The following is a 16,295-nucleotide window of genomic DNA, read 5'->3' as shown; positions in this document are numbered from 1 at the left end:
AAGAGCATGGCTTTTGAGGCTACACTAGGGCTCTGGAGTTATCAGTGGATTTCAGTAGTAATTCAGGGTGGGCTCTTTTGCTTGCTATCCATTACCCCTCACACCCCACTCCCAACAGAGAGAGAGAGAGAGAGAGAGAGAGAGAGAGAGAGAGAAAGGACTCTCAGAGCTTTCCATCAGAGTGGAATAAGCCTTGAAATCTATCCAACGCTGGCTCTGGCGTTTACTACCTGTATGACCGTGGGCAAATCAGTGGGACTATCAGAAGTCTACTTCAGTAGGAAGGTTGTAAAGATCAAATGGGAAAATACATGGAGAAGAAGACTTACAAATTCACAAGTACAATTACAACGCTCCCCCGCCCCGGCCACTGCACACATAAAAGCAGCCCCCAAAGAAAAGACACACTATAGGGTATTTTGTTAAGGGACAGCCTGGTGAGGGAACTGAAATAAGCCTTTTGTAAAGTAGTATGTTATTCATCCTAGTCCTAACTGAAATCTGGGTTTAGTGACTAATGACCACACCATGACCAAGCTCCAAACCTTACACCATTTCCCTCTTTGCAGCCTCCAACAGGCATTCACACCAAACCTGGTCAACCGCTGGCTGTTTTTTATTGTTGTTGCTGCTGCTGTTTTAGGCCAAGTTCTCTGCTGGGATCTGCCAAGACGGAGGAAAGCCCTGGCAGTGCCCTGCTAGTGCTGCCCGGTCACGGGTTCGCTCCTGGGGGCTGAGAGCGCGCCCCGTGGAGAGGACATCAGCGGGTGAGGCCGCCCCCACGGCCAGGAAGGTGGAGGAGCGTACTACCACGGCTGCTAGCACCGGCTAAACAAACCATCAGTGCTCAGATACCTAACACAGAGCAAAAAGGGTCTTGAGATTCTTCAAGATTTCCTCCCAGGGCCATCCTTACAATAACCCAGGCAGTGGTTTCTGTAAAAGCCGGATTAGATCATCTGTGCCGGGCCTTTTAAGAAGTTTTCACAACAGATGGAGGGACACAGCTTTAGAGGAAAGCCCGGCTCACATCCGTCTACATTCATTATTGGCCCTGTTCTCCGAAATGCTATATGTTATCTTGAGCCTGTTTGTTTTTATCTGTCAGAGTGGTTTATTGTTAGGGAAATGTGGTGTCAGCTGTCTCTTCCCCACCATCAAAGCCGCTTCATTAAAGTTAATAGTGTTTGACTTGCAGAGATCTCTTACTGAGGTAACCCAAGAAAGCCCCTGCTGGCTGTTATTTTTCCGGCAGTAAAGGCACCAAATGGACGCAATAACTGCATTAATCTTTTAGGAAGAAGGAGAAAAGAAAAAAAAAACCTACCACATGACTCTATCTAGTAGCTGCTTAATAAATGCACCTTGAATTCATGAGGCTAATGCCACCCTTCGGTTCAGGACAGGTCGAAGAACGAAATGGCCTATGTCCTGACTCTGCCTCTCAAGGCTCCGTGGCCTGGGTAGGGCTTGTCACTTCCCCAGACTGAACTTCAATTTGTTAATCTCAGAATTAAGGGGCTTAGGGCACCTGGGTGGCTCAGATGGTTAAGCATCTGCCTTCGGCTCAGGTCATGATCCCGAGGTCCTGGGATCGAGTCCCGCATTGGGCTCCCTGCTCCTTGGGAGCCTGCTTCTCCCTCTGCTTCTCTCTCTCTCACCCCCCCCTCTGTCTCTCATGAATAAATAAATAAAATCTTTAAAAAAAAAAAAAAGAATTAAGGGGGTTAGATTATAAGGGAGTGTTTTCTTTAACTCGGGGAACCCTCTGGACAAAAGTAATCTTGCAATGAAGCCTGACGTATAAAGCAGATAAAAGCAAACTTTTTCTAGCTAAAGGAAGAGAAACCAGAAGTCCCACCTTCTCAGCATATCTACCTCCCTCCACACCGCCTCGGTCTACGCCCACCCTCATCCCTCCCCCAGGGATCCTGCCCAACCTCTGAGGGCCGCCACCCCCACCCTGGACTTCCTGGAACAGCATCTGAAATCTACTGGCCTCAAAGGAATTACCTTTAAGGTCTTATCTGCTCCGAGTCTGGATTCTGTGATTAAGCAACTGGAGTCAAACCACATGGGGACAGTTTCTAATTAATGTAATAACTTCCTGAAAGTCTCTGCTCAGCGCCACACAACACTGAACGGTTTGGCTTTGGCTTTGTTTTCTCTCTATCTTCTAATCACTGCTTTCTCTTGTGTGCTGTCAAATTTCCCTTCACCATTGGAGTAGTGGGTCTCAGGCAAGCTCAGTCACCTCTGGGTCACTGTCACTTAGTGCTAGTTAGTTCAGTTTCCAAATGTCAGTGGGACTCAATTTAAATCTCGTCACCTCCCTCCCCTGCAGGGCAGGCTGCAGCTGCGTGTGACTCTCGAGCATGCTTCCTCACCCAGTGGGCCACCCTTTTGGGCCAGAAAACCAGCAACAGAGTCAAAGCCAACAGCCCTGCACCATAGCACGCACCTGACCACAATCCACTGGCCGCCAGCCCCACAGCCTCCCGCCATCCTTCTCGGGTCCTCTCCTCTGCGAAGCAGGCCAGCGGACAAACCTGCAAGGCTGCTGCTACCCAAGCAGGTATCCAACAGGGCACCTAAAGCCAGTTTTCCCTTCTTGCAAGCAAGAGGGAATTTCTCCCCTCATTTAATTTGTTGAAGGAATTACCCCCCAGCCTCTGCCGCTCCCTCATAGAAAGCGGGGAAAATTTTGAACACTGTTGCTCCAGAAGGCTACAGCCAATAAAACTCTCCCCTCTCTTCCTTCCCCCAGAACCTCCATCAAAGGCCTTCGGGATGAGAGAGAAGGCCTGAGTCAATGACTGGAGGTAGGAGGACGTAGTAGGCTGCCTCATAGTAGGGGGAAAGGTAAGGGATGGAGAAGGGAAGGAGAAGGGGGCACGTTGTCACTGGCTTTCTTTAAAATGTTGCACCTGCAACTACACTTCTAGTACCACAGAAAGAAATGCCACCAAACATCCTGTACACATGGACCACCAGGATATCTACCAGCCTCTATTTGTATTTATACCTTTGGATGGGTACCAGCACAGTACACCTGTGTAAAACTCTCAAGAATCCCAAACCACACACACGGTTTTATTTTTTTGGCCCAAGTCTCTGCAGGAGAGAATAAAACAAGAGCAAAGAGAACCCTCCCTCCCTCCCTCCCTTCCTTCCTTCCTTCCTTCCCTCCTTCCTTCCTCTCTCCCTCCCTCCCTCCCTCCCTTCCTTCAGCTCTGTCTAGGGAGCCTTTCCTTACACCAGGCAGGTGCTAGGCACTTGCTTGAGGCCATGGCAAATAAAACATGTTCCCTGCCTGGCCATGGTTACCTAGAACCACAGAAATAATTCCACTTGTATAACACTTTAGCTTTACTTTTCCAGAAGCTTTTATACCCAATAGTTCATTAGGATCCTCACAATAATGGTTATGGTAGATATAATCACTGTTTACAACAGAGAAAATAGAAATACAGCAAAGTTAAGGGACTTGTCTAGTCCCACCACTAGTTAAGTGCATCTGACTTCTGGTCTTTGGCTCTTTCTGTTTGACCAAACCGTACCCAAATGTATCCTGTGATTTCCTTACAACCGCTATTACATTGACTATACATTCCAGATTTTCCAGGATCCTTTCAATTTTAAATATTCTGTTCCTTTGTCTTCCAAATTATGCTTATCAGACCACTTGAATTAGTTCTGAAAATACAGTCACATATCAATTTTAGGTTTGAAAAATATAGCCATCGTGGGCTCTCTTACTTTAAACATTCTGAAGTGAGATTTAGACCTTATAGCATTACGACTATGCAAGAGTCACAGTTTTTCAATCAAATTATCCTTTGGTGTAAAAGATTATTTCAGTACACACATTATTTAAGCTATTCTGAAAACTACTCTGACATTCTTTTTATTAATCTTTTTCCTGTTTCAAATGCTTCCATCAGGCATTTCTGTCAGGCTTCTGAAGGGTCCCATATGCACACTTCCAGTGCAGAAATGTGTTCTTTTTTGGTTCACTGGAATCTTTCAGAATGTCTGGCACTGAAACAGATTGGCTTTAATTAAAAGGCTATGATTTCTGTGAATTCCCATTAAGCTAGTGAAAGAAATCTGCATTTAAAAAATACAGTTAACACATTAAGGCACACTTATACTGAAAAATGCTTCATGTTTAAAAAACTACTTAAGCAGATGAAACTAAACTGCCTGTGATAAAAATGTGCTCATTTTTAGTAAAATCCTTCACTTCTGAAGAGAGGGGTTAGTTCAGTACATATGTGCCCAATTAGCCATAAAAACTCAACTAGACATGAACCATGCAATCCTCCAATCCACCCGTTGATGTTAAAACATAGATCCTATTAACAGGAATGTAATTTAAATGGTTAAAAAGTGATAAAGTACACAACTATAATCTGATAGGGTTTGAAATATGATACTGCTGGACACCGATGACAAACCAGTTTTGAATTATGACTCCAGCAAAGTCTAAAATAGCTCAAGCATGTTAATTAGTGATCCACAAATTCAAGAACTGCATTATATTATGTTATATATTCTATTCAGTCACACCTCTTTACCCACCAGCAAAAGCATGTCCTCTAATATTCAGAGAGGAAAGCCAGGTGAAGCTTTTTGAATTCTAGATCCTGGATACCCTAGGAACACCTGACATAACTTTCCCTCATTCAACTTACTTATCTTTCAAATGTGATCTAACTCAAGCTAGTTTCTCAAGGAACAATATTCCAGAGGGCCCATGAAGTGCAGAGAAGTTCACGAGTTACTGGGAAAATGCATGAAGAGCAATCAGTATGATCACTTCTTGCCACATCAGTGAGCCCCGAACTGTGTAAGGGACACTCCCACATAAGCATGGGAAAGCCCGTGATGAGCAAGAACTGGGAGGAAGATATCTGAATCATTTGTTATTAGCTTTATTAGAGATACATGTGAGCTGATGTACCTTACTTTTTATTATAAAATAACACCCTATACATTTATGGGATACGCTTGAGCCTATCAAGAAGATCCTGATGGCTCACCACTGACCTGGTGTCCTTGCTTTGAGAATCACTGCACTGGGTGCTTATTAAGGCAGGATTTCTTTGATAACCATTTATAAATAAAATAAAAAGGATTATTTTGGAAGGCAAACTAAACTCCCATCATCTCGCTTGACTGTCTCACCTTTTTAAATGGCCACAAAATAGTGCACTGCAGGCCCCTTGATGGTGCAATTCGTTATCTCCAGTTATCTCCCATCCTTAGAATCAGCTCCTACGGCCTGATGCAAGCCCAGTTTGCACAGGTTCAGCGAATTCCCTCTGCTTTCATATTCATTGGAAAAGAGAAACATATTGTAACACCATTCTCCAAATACCATGCCACTATCGCAAATTTAGCAGATGGCTAGGAATAGTGCACCCTACAGAGGACCTGAGCTCTGTCAAAATTACCAAATGAGAGGCCGAATAATGTGTTCTAGCTGGTGTCCCTAAAATAACTAGTTTCTTGGAGGAGAAGGAGGAAATCAGCATGTGAACACTGGCCAATCAATCTATGAACCACTGGGTATGAAGACCTCCATTCAAAGTTCACCAAATGTTACTGTGGCTTTACATCAGTAATTAAACTCCGAAATTCAAGAAATAGATGCTGCCATTGCCACCTTCCTAACCAAGCTCAGATTCATGTCTCCTTTCCATTTTCTACTGCACCTCTTCTGAGCGGCATCTTATCTTGCCTGGACCATTGCTGTAGCCTCTCATCTTTCACACTGCTGAAAAGTTAATCTTCCAAAAGTCCAGCTCCGATAAAATTGCTCCCCTGATCAAAAAACTTGAATCATTGGTTACCATCCCTGTCAGCAGAATTAAGGTCACATTCCTTAGCCTGGGATTCGAAGCACTTGCCTCTTTCTGATGTCCTTTCCCACTTCACTCCGAGCAATCTGCAAGGCCCAGTCCTCTCTGTACAGACTCTCCCACATTTGTTCCTGCAGCTCCCCCCACCTAGGGTACTATCCCCTGCCTTCATTCCATTCCCTCATCACCCCTCTGAGTCCAAATCCTTCCCTTGGGTAAAGCCTAGAAGAGAGAAATTCCATCTTTGCTATAAAAAGTGCAAAGAACAATATCTGGCTTAAAAGCACTCACTAAACATTTTCTGTTATTATTGTAGTTACCACTGCCCCTGTGAGTGTGCCATGAAGGCCTTAATCTTCACAGACAGATTAACCCCTTGCTCCTATGGGATGTTTAACTGTAGCTCTCTTATGATGTACCTAATTACTTTTTCTTTCCTCCCATAGTTATTTAACTATACATTTCATCTCCTATTATGGATTGTGAGTTTCTAAAATAGATCCGATTTCATTCACTTTTGTATTTTCCATGTCAGTATACAAGGCCTTACACGCAACCTTTGAAGAAAAATGTTAAATATCATGTCGAGCCACAAGGGGGCATGATTGAGCTACTGTAACAGTTGAATCCTCTTAGCAATAAATTAGGTTTTAGAATTGAGAGGCTTTTTTCCCTTGAAGGTCTATTTGTAAATCTGTTTAAAGTAAATATATATGCATTATGTATGATTAAAAATCTATTCATGTTGACATGGAAAGAAAGCCGTGATACAGTGAATTTGAAAAAGGAATAAGCAAAATAGAATGTCTATGATCCAATTTTTGTATAACATCTAATCTTAAATATACGTGAGAGAAATAAAAGTCTGGAAGAATATCCACCAAAATATTAACAGCTGTTATATCTGGGAAGCGGGGGGGAGAAATAGGGGGTGGGAACATGGAGGTTTTATTTTCTATTTTGCACCTTTCTGGATTTTTTTTAAAATAAACAATACATATTAAATTTTATAATCAGAAAAATAAAGCCATTTACTTTAAGAAATCTCCAAGCAAACTGTTTATTTTATTTCTCTTGTTACCTCACCTCCAGCCCCATGATATATTTAAAAGTAAATATTTCGGGAATTTTCTGATAAATTAAAGCAAAGAATCCCAAATTCTCTTGGTACATGGTACCCTTTAGTATCTCAGTAATTTTTTTATGGCATCCCTTGGATGAAAGAAATACTTAACAGTTCCATTTATTAAGTGTCAAAGTCCAAACAATTTACGAAGTATTTATGTACTAACAATTTTGTGGCCATTTGAAAGAATAATACACATAAAGTGAAAAAATTTATTTTTATTTCATTCTTAAATGGTCACAATTACTTATTAATGGACTGTGTACACCTCTTGGGCACCATACAACTTCTTAAACTTTGGAACCAGACTGGACACTGCCACTCTCATCTCCTACTCCACACTGATTTTCATTAGGTACTCAGTTTTTATCACAGCTTCCAACCACCAAAAACCCAGCTTCACAAAGATATGACACCATCGGAAGGAATGCAGCGTGACCTAATGTTGAAACTATGAGCACCTCGAGCTAGTAGTTCTTGGGCATCCCACAACTGTCAAGTATAGTTGTTTCCCTTAAAAATTTAATATATCTCACGGTACCCCTGTGTGTTTACTGCAGCACCCCTGGGCGCCATGGTGCACAATTTGGGAACCAGTAAATTCAAATGATAAAACTGATTCCCTGTAAGGCTGGCAAAGGAAGAGAAACTCATTAACCTAGACTTGAAGTTATTCCAACCTAATAACTCAGTCAAAACTATTTTGTTTTCTCTAAACCAAAGTCTTCGGGGAAGGAGAAAAGGATGGTGTGGGAAGCTGGGCTGAGCGCTGGGTTCTGGTGGTTTCCCTATACCCCCGTTCCACCAAAGTCCTCTGCCACTGATTCTGGTACTCAAAACTAAGAACCAACAGGAGCCTCCAAAGCAGCATGTTCCTGGGAAACACCCACATCTCTTCCGCAGTGTCTAGGATCTCCAACCACCCTACTTACTTTTCCACCCCTCCACTCCAAAGTTTGAGGCTTTACAAAAATGTAGGAGAGCACAGCAGGCCCCAACACTGAACTGCTAACTGAGTTGACCCTCATCTTTCCCTGGTGAGCTTCTGGGACCAAGCTCCCCCAGTCAAATACAGAACTGCTGCTATCTAAATCCATTTGCAGTCTGGATTTAAAAGTATTTTTTTCTCTAAAGTTTAATGAGCTCAATTTCACATCTTGATTTAGTGAGATGGCTTGTGATTTTCTATTATCAATTAAAACATAATCAAAACAGACTCAAAAGGCATCTCCAACTTGTGGGGAAGGAAGTTGCAAGCAGGGAGTGCTTAAAGAAGTTCATCAAGACCAGAGAGAGGTGGAAACAACACAAAAGTCCATATGCACATAAATGAATAGGCAACTGTGGTCTATCTATCCATACAATAGCATACTATTCCGGCCTTAAAAAGAAAGGAAATTCTGACCCATACCACAACATGGATGAACCTTGAAGACATTGGACTAAGTGAAGCAAGCTAGCCACAAAAGGACAAATACTGTGTGATTCCACTTATATGAGGTCCCTAGAGTAGTCAAATTCATAGAGAGAAAACAGAACGGTGATCACCAGGGGCTGGTGGGGAGTGAGGAATGCAGAGTTATTGTTTAGTGGGCATGGGGTTTCAGTTTGGGAAGATTAAAAAGTTCTGGAGATAGATGATGGTGAATGGTTGTACAACAATGTCAATGTACTTAAGGTCACTGAATTGTACACTTAAAAGTTAAAATGGTAAATTTTATGTGGGGTATATGATTTGATTTTTAAAAAATCACAGTAATAAGGGCACATTCTGCGTGGAGCACTGGGTGTTATGCACAATGACTCATGGATCACATCAAAAACTAATGATGTAATGTATGGTGATTAACATAACAATAAAAAATTATTTAAAAAATCACAGTAATGGCTTTCTGGTAAGGGAAGCCCTTGATTTAAGTGGAATTGCATCCTTCAATGTCACTTCAACAGCTTGTAGCAGACCTAGAGATAAGTCCATTTGGATGATCTGGTATTAAATGCACACATGATGTTTCAAAACCCAAGGACCTGTTCTAAAGGAAACAATGTCTAAAGGAGAGAGGTAGCAGAGCAGAGATAATGGAAAAGAGCTCCCACCTCCTCCAGGCCTTCTTCCTAAGAAAATTCAAATTTCCCCACAATTTCCCAACCCTTCAGGCACAAGTGTGAAAGCCTCACCCCTCTTCCTCTCAAGTTGATAATGCACTTTCCCTATGCTGTAAATCCAAGGCATGACGAAATAGGACCGAGAAGAACTGCTTGAAGAGACAGGCAAACGCAAACTGACCCGGGTTCCAGAACGCAGTGTCCTGGGAGCAAGGCTTCCTGCAAGATGTTTTCCTGTTACCATGTAGGACTGATGTTGCCACAGGTCCAAGGCACTAGCTTGCTCCTTACCTGAAGTCTGGGGAGGAGAGGGGGTTTCTGTGGAAAACCTGGGAAATGCTGGAGGATACATTCTCTCTAAAGGCTCCGAGGAGTCCTGTAAGACAGAAATTTGAGTTCCGCAGATCCTCACCCATTGATCATTTTTAAAATATGCCTAGCTCCTCCCCTCTTGACTTCTCTATTTTGTAAGTGGCATCCAATCTCAAATCTTTAGTCTTTTTTATTTCTCCTTTTGTCAACACATTCCATCAGTCATCAGACTATGAATTCAGCTCCAGCCACACCTCTTCCATCAACCTGTTTTTCCTTGTCCCCTGCCATCATACTAGTTTATGTCCTGATGACTATCCCAGTAGCCTCCTCCCTGGTCTTCGTATTTCTATTTTTTTCCCTCGTAACAGTCAGCATCAGAAGAATGTTCCAGATCACAGCGCTGAGCATGTCACAACTATGCCTAGAACCCTTCAGTGGCTCCCCATTACCTACTGGATAAAGAAGAGCAGACCCCTGAGTCTGGCATGTGAGACTGTGGTTCTCACTCCAACCTGCCCTCCTAGCCACATCTCCCACCACAGGGAACCTAACCCTATAGTCAAAGTCAACTATTTTCCATTCCCTGAATGGACCTCAAGGTTTCCCATCACATCCAGCACTCCCTCCCCACCAGCCTCATCCTCAATCAGTTTTGAAACCACTCCTCTTCTCCTTGTCTTTTTTTAAAAAACGATTTATTTACTTATTTAAGTGGGGGGTGGGGGGGCACTCGAGAGCTGGGAGAGGAGCAGAGGTAGAGAGAGAATCTCAAACAAACAGCCGTGTGAGCACAGAGCCTGACTCGGGGCTCAATCCCACAACCCTGAGATCATGACCTGAACTGAAACCAAGAGTCCTACGCTCAACCGACTGAGCTACCCAGACACCCCTCTCTCCTTGTCTTTAGCCATCTTTGAAGTCTGGCTCAAATGCTGGGACTTTGTGAAATCATTGATCTTTTCTTTGAATTCTCCCAAACACTTCGATAGTAGGAATCTCATAGTTCAGCTTGGTTTAGTGTCGTAAGTTTCAAAATAGTCAATAGTACAGTTTTGACCCTTAACCAACACAGGGGTTAGGGTTACTGACCCTTGAACTGTGGAAAATCCAAGTAAGCTGTAATAGTCTATGAACACGTGTTTGGTACGGTATATGTATTACATACTGTATTCTTACATTACAACAAGCTAGAGAAAATGTTATTAAGAAAATCACAAGGAGGGGCATGCCTAGGTGGCGCAGTCCGTTGAGCCTCCACCTCTTGGTTTCAGCTCAGGTCATAATCTCAGTGTAGTGGGATCAAACCCAGGGCCAGGCTCTGCACTCAACGCAGAATCCGCTTGGGGTTCTCTCTCCCTCTGCCCCTCCCCACCATCACTTGAGAGCATGCGTGCACTCTCTTGCTCAAATAAATAAACCTTTAAAAGAAATCTTAAGGAACAGAAAATACATTTACAGTACTGTATTTATCAAAAAATATCCACATTTAAGTGAACCCACACAGTTCAAACCTGTATAGTTGAAAAGTCAACTATATAATAAAGTATCCCACACTGGAGGACTACAAACAAATTTGAATATAAGACTGTGCTATCATCTCTTAGTTTCCCCAAATGCCTAACATGATGCTTTTATACATAAAAGCATTTAATAAATGTCTGCTGAATAACATTTAACACACACCATCAAATTCCTAAGCCTAAATTATATCCTCACGCCAGTGATAGTATTCTTTTTTCTTTCTTGCATCACAGATGTTTTTTCTAATGAAATCTTAGATGGAATCCCAATATGTGTTTTATAGGAAGATTTTATATGTGTTCTATATACAGAGTAAAGCACATGTAAGTGGCATCTCATTTTATATACATTTATTTTAAATTAAAATTTACAGCATTTCTTATTATTAAGTGAACTATGAGAATAGGAGGCTGTTTCAGTGAATATAAAATTTGAAGCAGAGGGTTAGGAATGGTGATTTGCACTCAGCCATTTCCATATCCAGCTTATTTCTGTGTTTTGATTGGTTTCACATGATTCAGAAAATCCTGATTCACACAACTAAGCCACAGTGTGCAATTTTATATGAGTGCACATTGGCAGGGTAACGAATTCCATTTTTTTAAAGTTCAGATGCGACCTGCTATATCTGTGACACATTAAGAAAGCCATACACAGCAATTAAGAACCCAGAGTCAGATTTAAATCCTGGCTCTCCTCTGTTTAACAATGCAGACCTTAAGCAAGTTATTCAGCCTGTTTCTGCATGTGAAAACTGGAAATGATAATAGTTCTCCCCTCATAAGAAGTCCTTCTTGTACAAGAACAAGATAGGTTGCACAAATTAATGCCTCAATAGTCTTCAGTGTGTTAAAAGGCTGTACAGGATACACTGAGGTGTGCACAGTTTTCATGTTTTATTATATACTGAACCGTTATTAAAACATTTATATGTGTAAATGTTTAAACTGCATAAAGAATAGCAGCATAATGAAACCCATGATCCCAATTGGCAATTACTGTTGAAATCCCTAGTGTGCCCCTCCCTGACCCCGTTCCCTGTCCTCCCCCCGTGAGGACTGTTACTTTTGCCGTACTTTTTTTTTTTAAAGATTTTATTTATTTATTTGACAGAGAGAGACAGCGAGAGAGGGAACACAAGCAGGGGGAGTGGGAGAGGGAGAAGCAGGCTTCCCGCGGAGCAGGGAGCCCGATGCGGGACTCGATCCCAGGACCCTGGGACCATGACCTGAGCCAAAGGCAGACGCTGAACGACTAAGCCACCCAGGCGCCCCTGCCGTACTTTATTTTTAATTTTTGTTTAGCACTTACCCTACTACTACCTAGTAGGGTAAGTTCAAAGTGCTTTCCAAAACATCCACATCTCCCCCTCCCCACAACCCCACGAAGTGGAGAGCATTATTGTCAGCATCCTACAGATGCAGAGCGTGGGGCACAGGGAACTATGTAATAGCAGGCTCACAGTTTGTACACGGAGCTGCCAGGATTTGAACCCAGGCAGTAGGCCTCCAGAGTCTGTTCTCCGACACACCCAGGCTGGACACAGTGTGAAGGGCACTCTCACACTCCCTACGTGACTGAACACAGACTTAACAGCCACGATGTGCCAGGCACCCTGCTGGGCACTGCAGAGCTTAAGGAAAAGCTTCTTCCTTACTGGCACCTGACAGTTCCCAGAACATTGGTTCCTCCCACAGGTGCTGACTCCAGCTCTCTTACAGGCCCAGGCAGCCTATAAGGGCCTGGAGGGGCTGTGTGTGGCCTTGAGGAAAAAGCAAGCAGGCCCAGCCACTTCACCTTGGTGTTGGCCAGGGTGGTTCTCTACAACAATCAATCCCCAAGGAACCACGGGGAAATTCCAAACTTTCTGCCCCCACTCCCAGCCTCTTCCTCATCAAGGCTTCCTCTGAGAAGTGAACCACGTAGGGCTGCGCAGGAATCTGCAGCCTTTGCCAGCAAGCAGGCCAGTTGCAGCCTCATGGCCCAGCCCACAAGGAAAAGACCTCAACTTTGCGCATGTCACTCCCCTAATTATTCCCTGTGCCTGGAGTCCAACAATAACAGAGCGTTTTTTCACAAGCAGCTCCCACCACGAACCTTGCAGCCTCATGCGTGCAGCCAAGCACTAAGAAGTGCTAAAGGGTCAGGGGGTTTGTGTGGCCAGCAGTCCCAGGCCTCTGGGGGAGAATCCCGGCCACTTTCTAGTACAAAATCTGGCCCCAGAAAAACTGCCTGAGGCCTCAGCTGCCTCCAGGGCCTACTTCCTGGGGCTGGACTGGGTCACTGTGGGTGGGGCCCTAAAGAAGGGCCAGCAGATCAGAAAGCAGCGGCTCCCAAGCCACTAAGGGAAAGAAGCAAGGGGTGGGGGACAGGAGACTAAAGAAAGATATCTCCGGGGCGCCTGGGTGGCTGAGTCGTTAAGTGTCTGCCTTCGGGTCATGATCCCAAGGTCCTGGGATCAAGCCCCGCATCGGGCTCCCTGCTCCGCGGGAAGCCTGCTTCTCCCTCTCCCACTCCCACTGCTTCTGTTCCCTCTCTCACTGTGTCTCTCTCTGTCAAATAAATAAATAAAAGCTTTAAAAAAAAAGAAAGAAAGAAAGAAAGAAAGATGTTTCCTCCAGGGTCACATTCACCAACTGCTCCCAAGACTATGTCAAAGATTGGTTTTTTAGTAAATTTATTTACTAAATACCAGTCCTGGCAGATACTGGGATTGGGAGGTAGAGTTCTGGGATATAACAGCAAGTAAAACAGCAAAGTCCCCTACATTATTGAGGTGGGGGGAGGCAGCAATAATCAAATTAATAATTTCAGATCGTGATTAGTGCTTTGAAGAAAATAAAATATCATTGTCCCATGGGGGTGGACAGGGAAATGAATATGAGCTAAGTTCTAAATAAGGAGGAGCTAGCAAAGCAAAGGCAAGGGAAAAGCATTCCAGGCAGAAAGAACAGAAGTGCAAGACCCCGAAGCCTCTGATTAAATGCTGATTAGGGGTTTAAAAAACGTTTGATGAAAAACCAGTGCTCTCAAAATTGTACTACATGGTAGAGTTATTTCCTTAAAAGCATAAAGATCAAAGTGTTATGTTGGAAAGAAATTTGTCCTTGGCTTTAAGTGAAGATGCAAAAAGAATGTCTGTGAATATATATTTACATTTATATGTCTCACAAGGATCTTTTTAAAAAGCCTTTCATGTCCTTTATCCTTTAAACTTTTGTAATATAGGTTGAAAGCACGATACAATCTTTAACTTCCAGCTCCTCATGCACTGAAAAGATCTTTCTCCTAGAACTAATGAAGACATCCGTTCTGTCCGGATGTAATTTACCTCCCTTGTTCCAGAATTTGAAATAAGAATGCCATGTACCTCTAACTGCAACTATGTAAAAAAAAAAATTCGTGGGCACATGGACTAAGGCGATGGGAGAATAGGAAGGGGTGGCGGTTGTTTTTCAATATTCCTTTGTTGTTATTAAAACTGGGAAGAAAAGAATACATTGTGCATAACCGTGCAATTTTCTTGTCTTCAATCTTAATAAATGTGTTTTTAACTGCTGTTTCTATCCCAGTTCCACCATCACCGCCACCTCCAACCTCTCCCGGCTACAAATAAGTTGGAAAGTGCACGAGGTCTTCACAAACCCTGGTACAGTGAGTGCGTCGGCTCACGTACAATCCATGTGCACCCTTCTTTCTCTCTGTGGACGGAATTTCTTGGGGATCCTTCGGGATCCCGGCCACATTTCGCCCCAGGCGCTTATTAAAACCAGGTGTGCGGGAAGCGGGCGTTTTGCACAGAAAAAGGCTTCGCCTGGCCCAAAGCTCCCCCTTCCGGTGTGTTTTCTAGAAGGGAGTCGTGAGCTGAGCAAAGAGAAAGCTGGCAACTCGTCCGGGGCCGGGCAAACGGGGTGTACTTATCAAGACAGCCCCGCGGCCCGGCTGCGCCAGGGCGAAGTGTGCAAGGGCAGAAATTAAAGCCGGGGCGTAGAGAGCCGGGGACGAGGGACACTGCGCCTCCGCCCCCCAGGAGTGTGGTCCGCGCGCGGGTGAAGCCCCAGAGCCGCAGCTCGCCGCGCCGCGGTAGCGAAGGAGCGGAAGGGCAGCCGCAGGGCCGCCGCGGATCGGCGCTGGAAAGCGGGGCGCGCGGAGGAGGCGGCAGAGCCCCCGACCCGCCGAGGTCGCGCGGCACTTACCGTCGGCGGCCGGTGGCGCTCACGTCTCCAGGGGCCCGGCGGGGACAGGGGCGCGTGACAAGCGGCGGGCCGGCGCGCTGCGAGCTGGGGTCGCGGGGCTCGGGGCAGCGCGGTGCAGGGTGACTGTGGGCCTCTCAACCCGCGACCTTTGACCCGCGGTCAGGCCTGGGCGGGCGAAGACCGCGCCCCCTCTCGAGCGCGCAGGGAAACTGGTGAGGGAGCTGGGAGAGCTTCGCCCCGCTCCGCCTGAACCCCAACTCCAAGCCCAGCCTCTGGGGTGAAGGCGTTGGCTACTTGTGGGGGTCAGAGGTTTTGAGTGTGGGTGCTTTCATCAGACTCTGTAGCTGTTCAGAGCAGAGACCACGGGACTAGAAGAAAGAGGGGCATTATTGGGTTACAAACAGCTAAGGGGCAGAGAAGAGGGAACCCCAAAAATATGATTCCACCTTTTTTTAAGTTTGTTTGTTTATTTGACAGCACAAATAGGCAGAGTGGCAGGGAGAGGGAAAAGTGGACTCCACCGAGCAGGGAGCCCGATGAAGGGGCTCGATCCCCGGACCCTGGAATCATGACCTGAGCAGAAGGCAGCCACTTAGCCAACTGAGCCACCCAGGCGCCCCTGGTTCCACATTTTGAGCAGACACTTCCTATTTCTTGGATCAAACGGCAAGCCAACTTACTTTTTCCTTTTCTCTAATTACTGTTTTTAAGAGCCCTTTACGAGGCTCTGTAGAGCTTCCATCCCGGCAGCCTTGCATGAATTTTCAGTAACCCCAGGAAACAGCTGGCCAGACAAGAGGATGAGAAGGCCTCCCATCCCAAATGTTTGCCTGCACACTCAGCTCCATGAAAACCACTTCAAATTGGGCCACCCCAGCATGTCTTCTGGGCTTGGTGCCCTGTTCAATGGGAAAAAGTGTTCTTAGCCCCAACCCCAAGATCCTGTGACAGCCAACAAAGGGAATTCTAGAGATGTTTCCAGATTCAAGCAACCCTAGTAATTTCTGGCATTGTCTAGAGCCAGTTTCTCAAATCGTGGTCCAGGGACCACCTACATCAGATATCCTGGGATCCTTGGTAGAGAGATTCAGGATCTAGGGCCTACACTATACATGATAAGTTGAATTAAGAATGACGAGGCCCAGAAGGGGCTCCTGGGTGGTT

At 44.8% G+C, this 16,295-nt stretch overlaps 1 protein-coding gene across 3 annotated transcripts in view; it reads right to left on the bottom strand.

Moving 5' to 3' along the window:
* Positions 1 to 15,270, bottom strand: part of LOC112828965 (uncharacterized) — a 178,364-nt gene extending 163,094 nt beyond the window's left edge. For 2 of the 3 annotated variants that reach the window (XR_012381885.1, XM_073904909.1), the window contains exon 1: positions 15,132 to 15,260. The gene's annotated coding sequence lies outside the window, so the exon portion shown is untranslated. Of the gene's footprint in view, positions 1 to 15,131 lie in introns of all 3 variants that reach the window. The other variant, XR_012381886.1, reaches the window with a different exon arrangement.
* Positions 15,271 to 16,295: the final 1,025 nt, after the last annotated feature.

The sequence above is a fragment of the Callorhinus ursinus genome, unplaced genomic scaffold (genome assembly GCF_003265705.2).
Source record: "Callorhinus ursinus isolate GAN/ISIS: 27379988/994484 unplaced genomic scaffold, GSC_fseal_2.0 scaffold21, whole genome shotgun sequence".
Lineage (NCBI taxonomy): Eukaryota > Metazoa > Chordata > Mammalia > Carnivora > Otariidae > Callorhinus > Callorhinus ursinus.
Note: the sequence above shows the minus strand (reverse complement) of the source record. Positions and strands in the feature narration are given on the sequence as shown.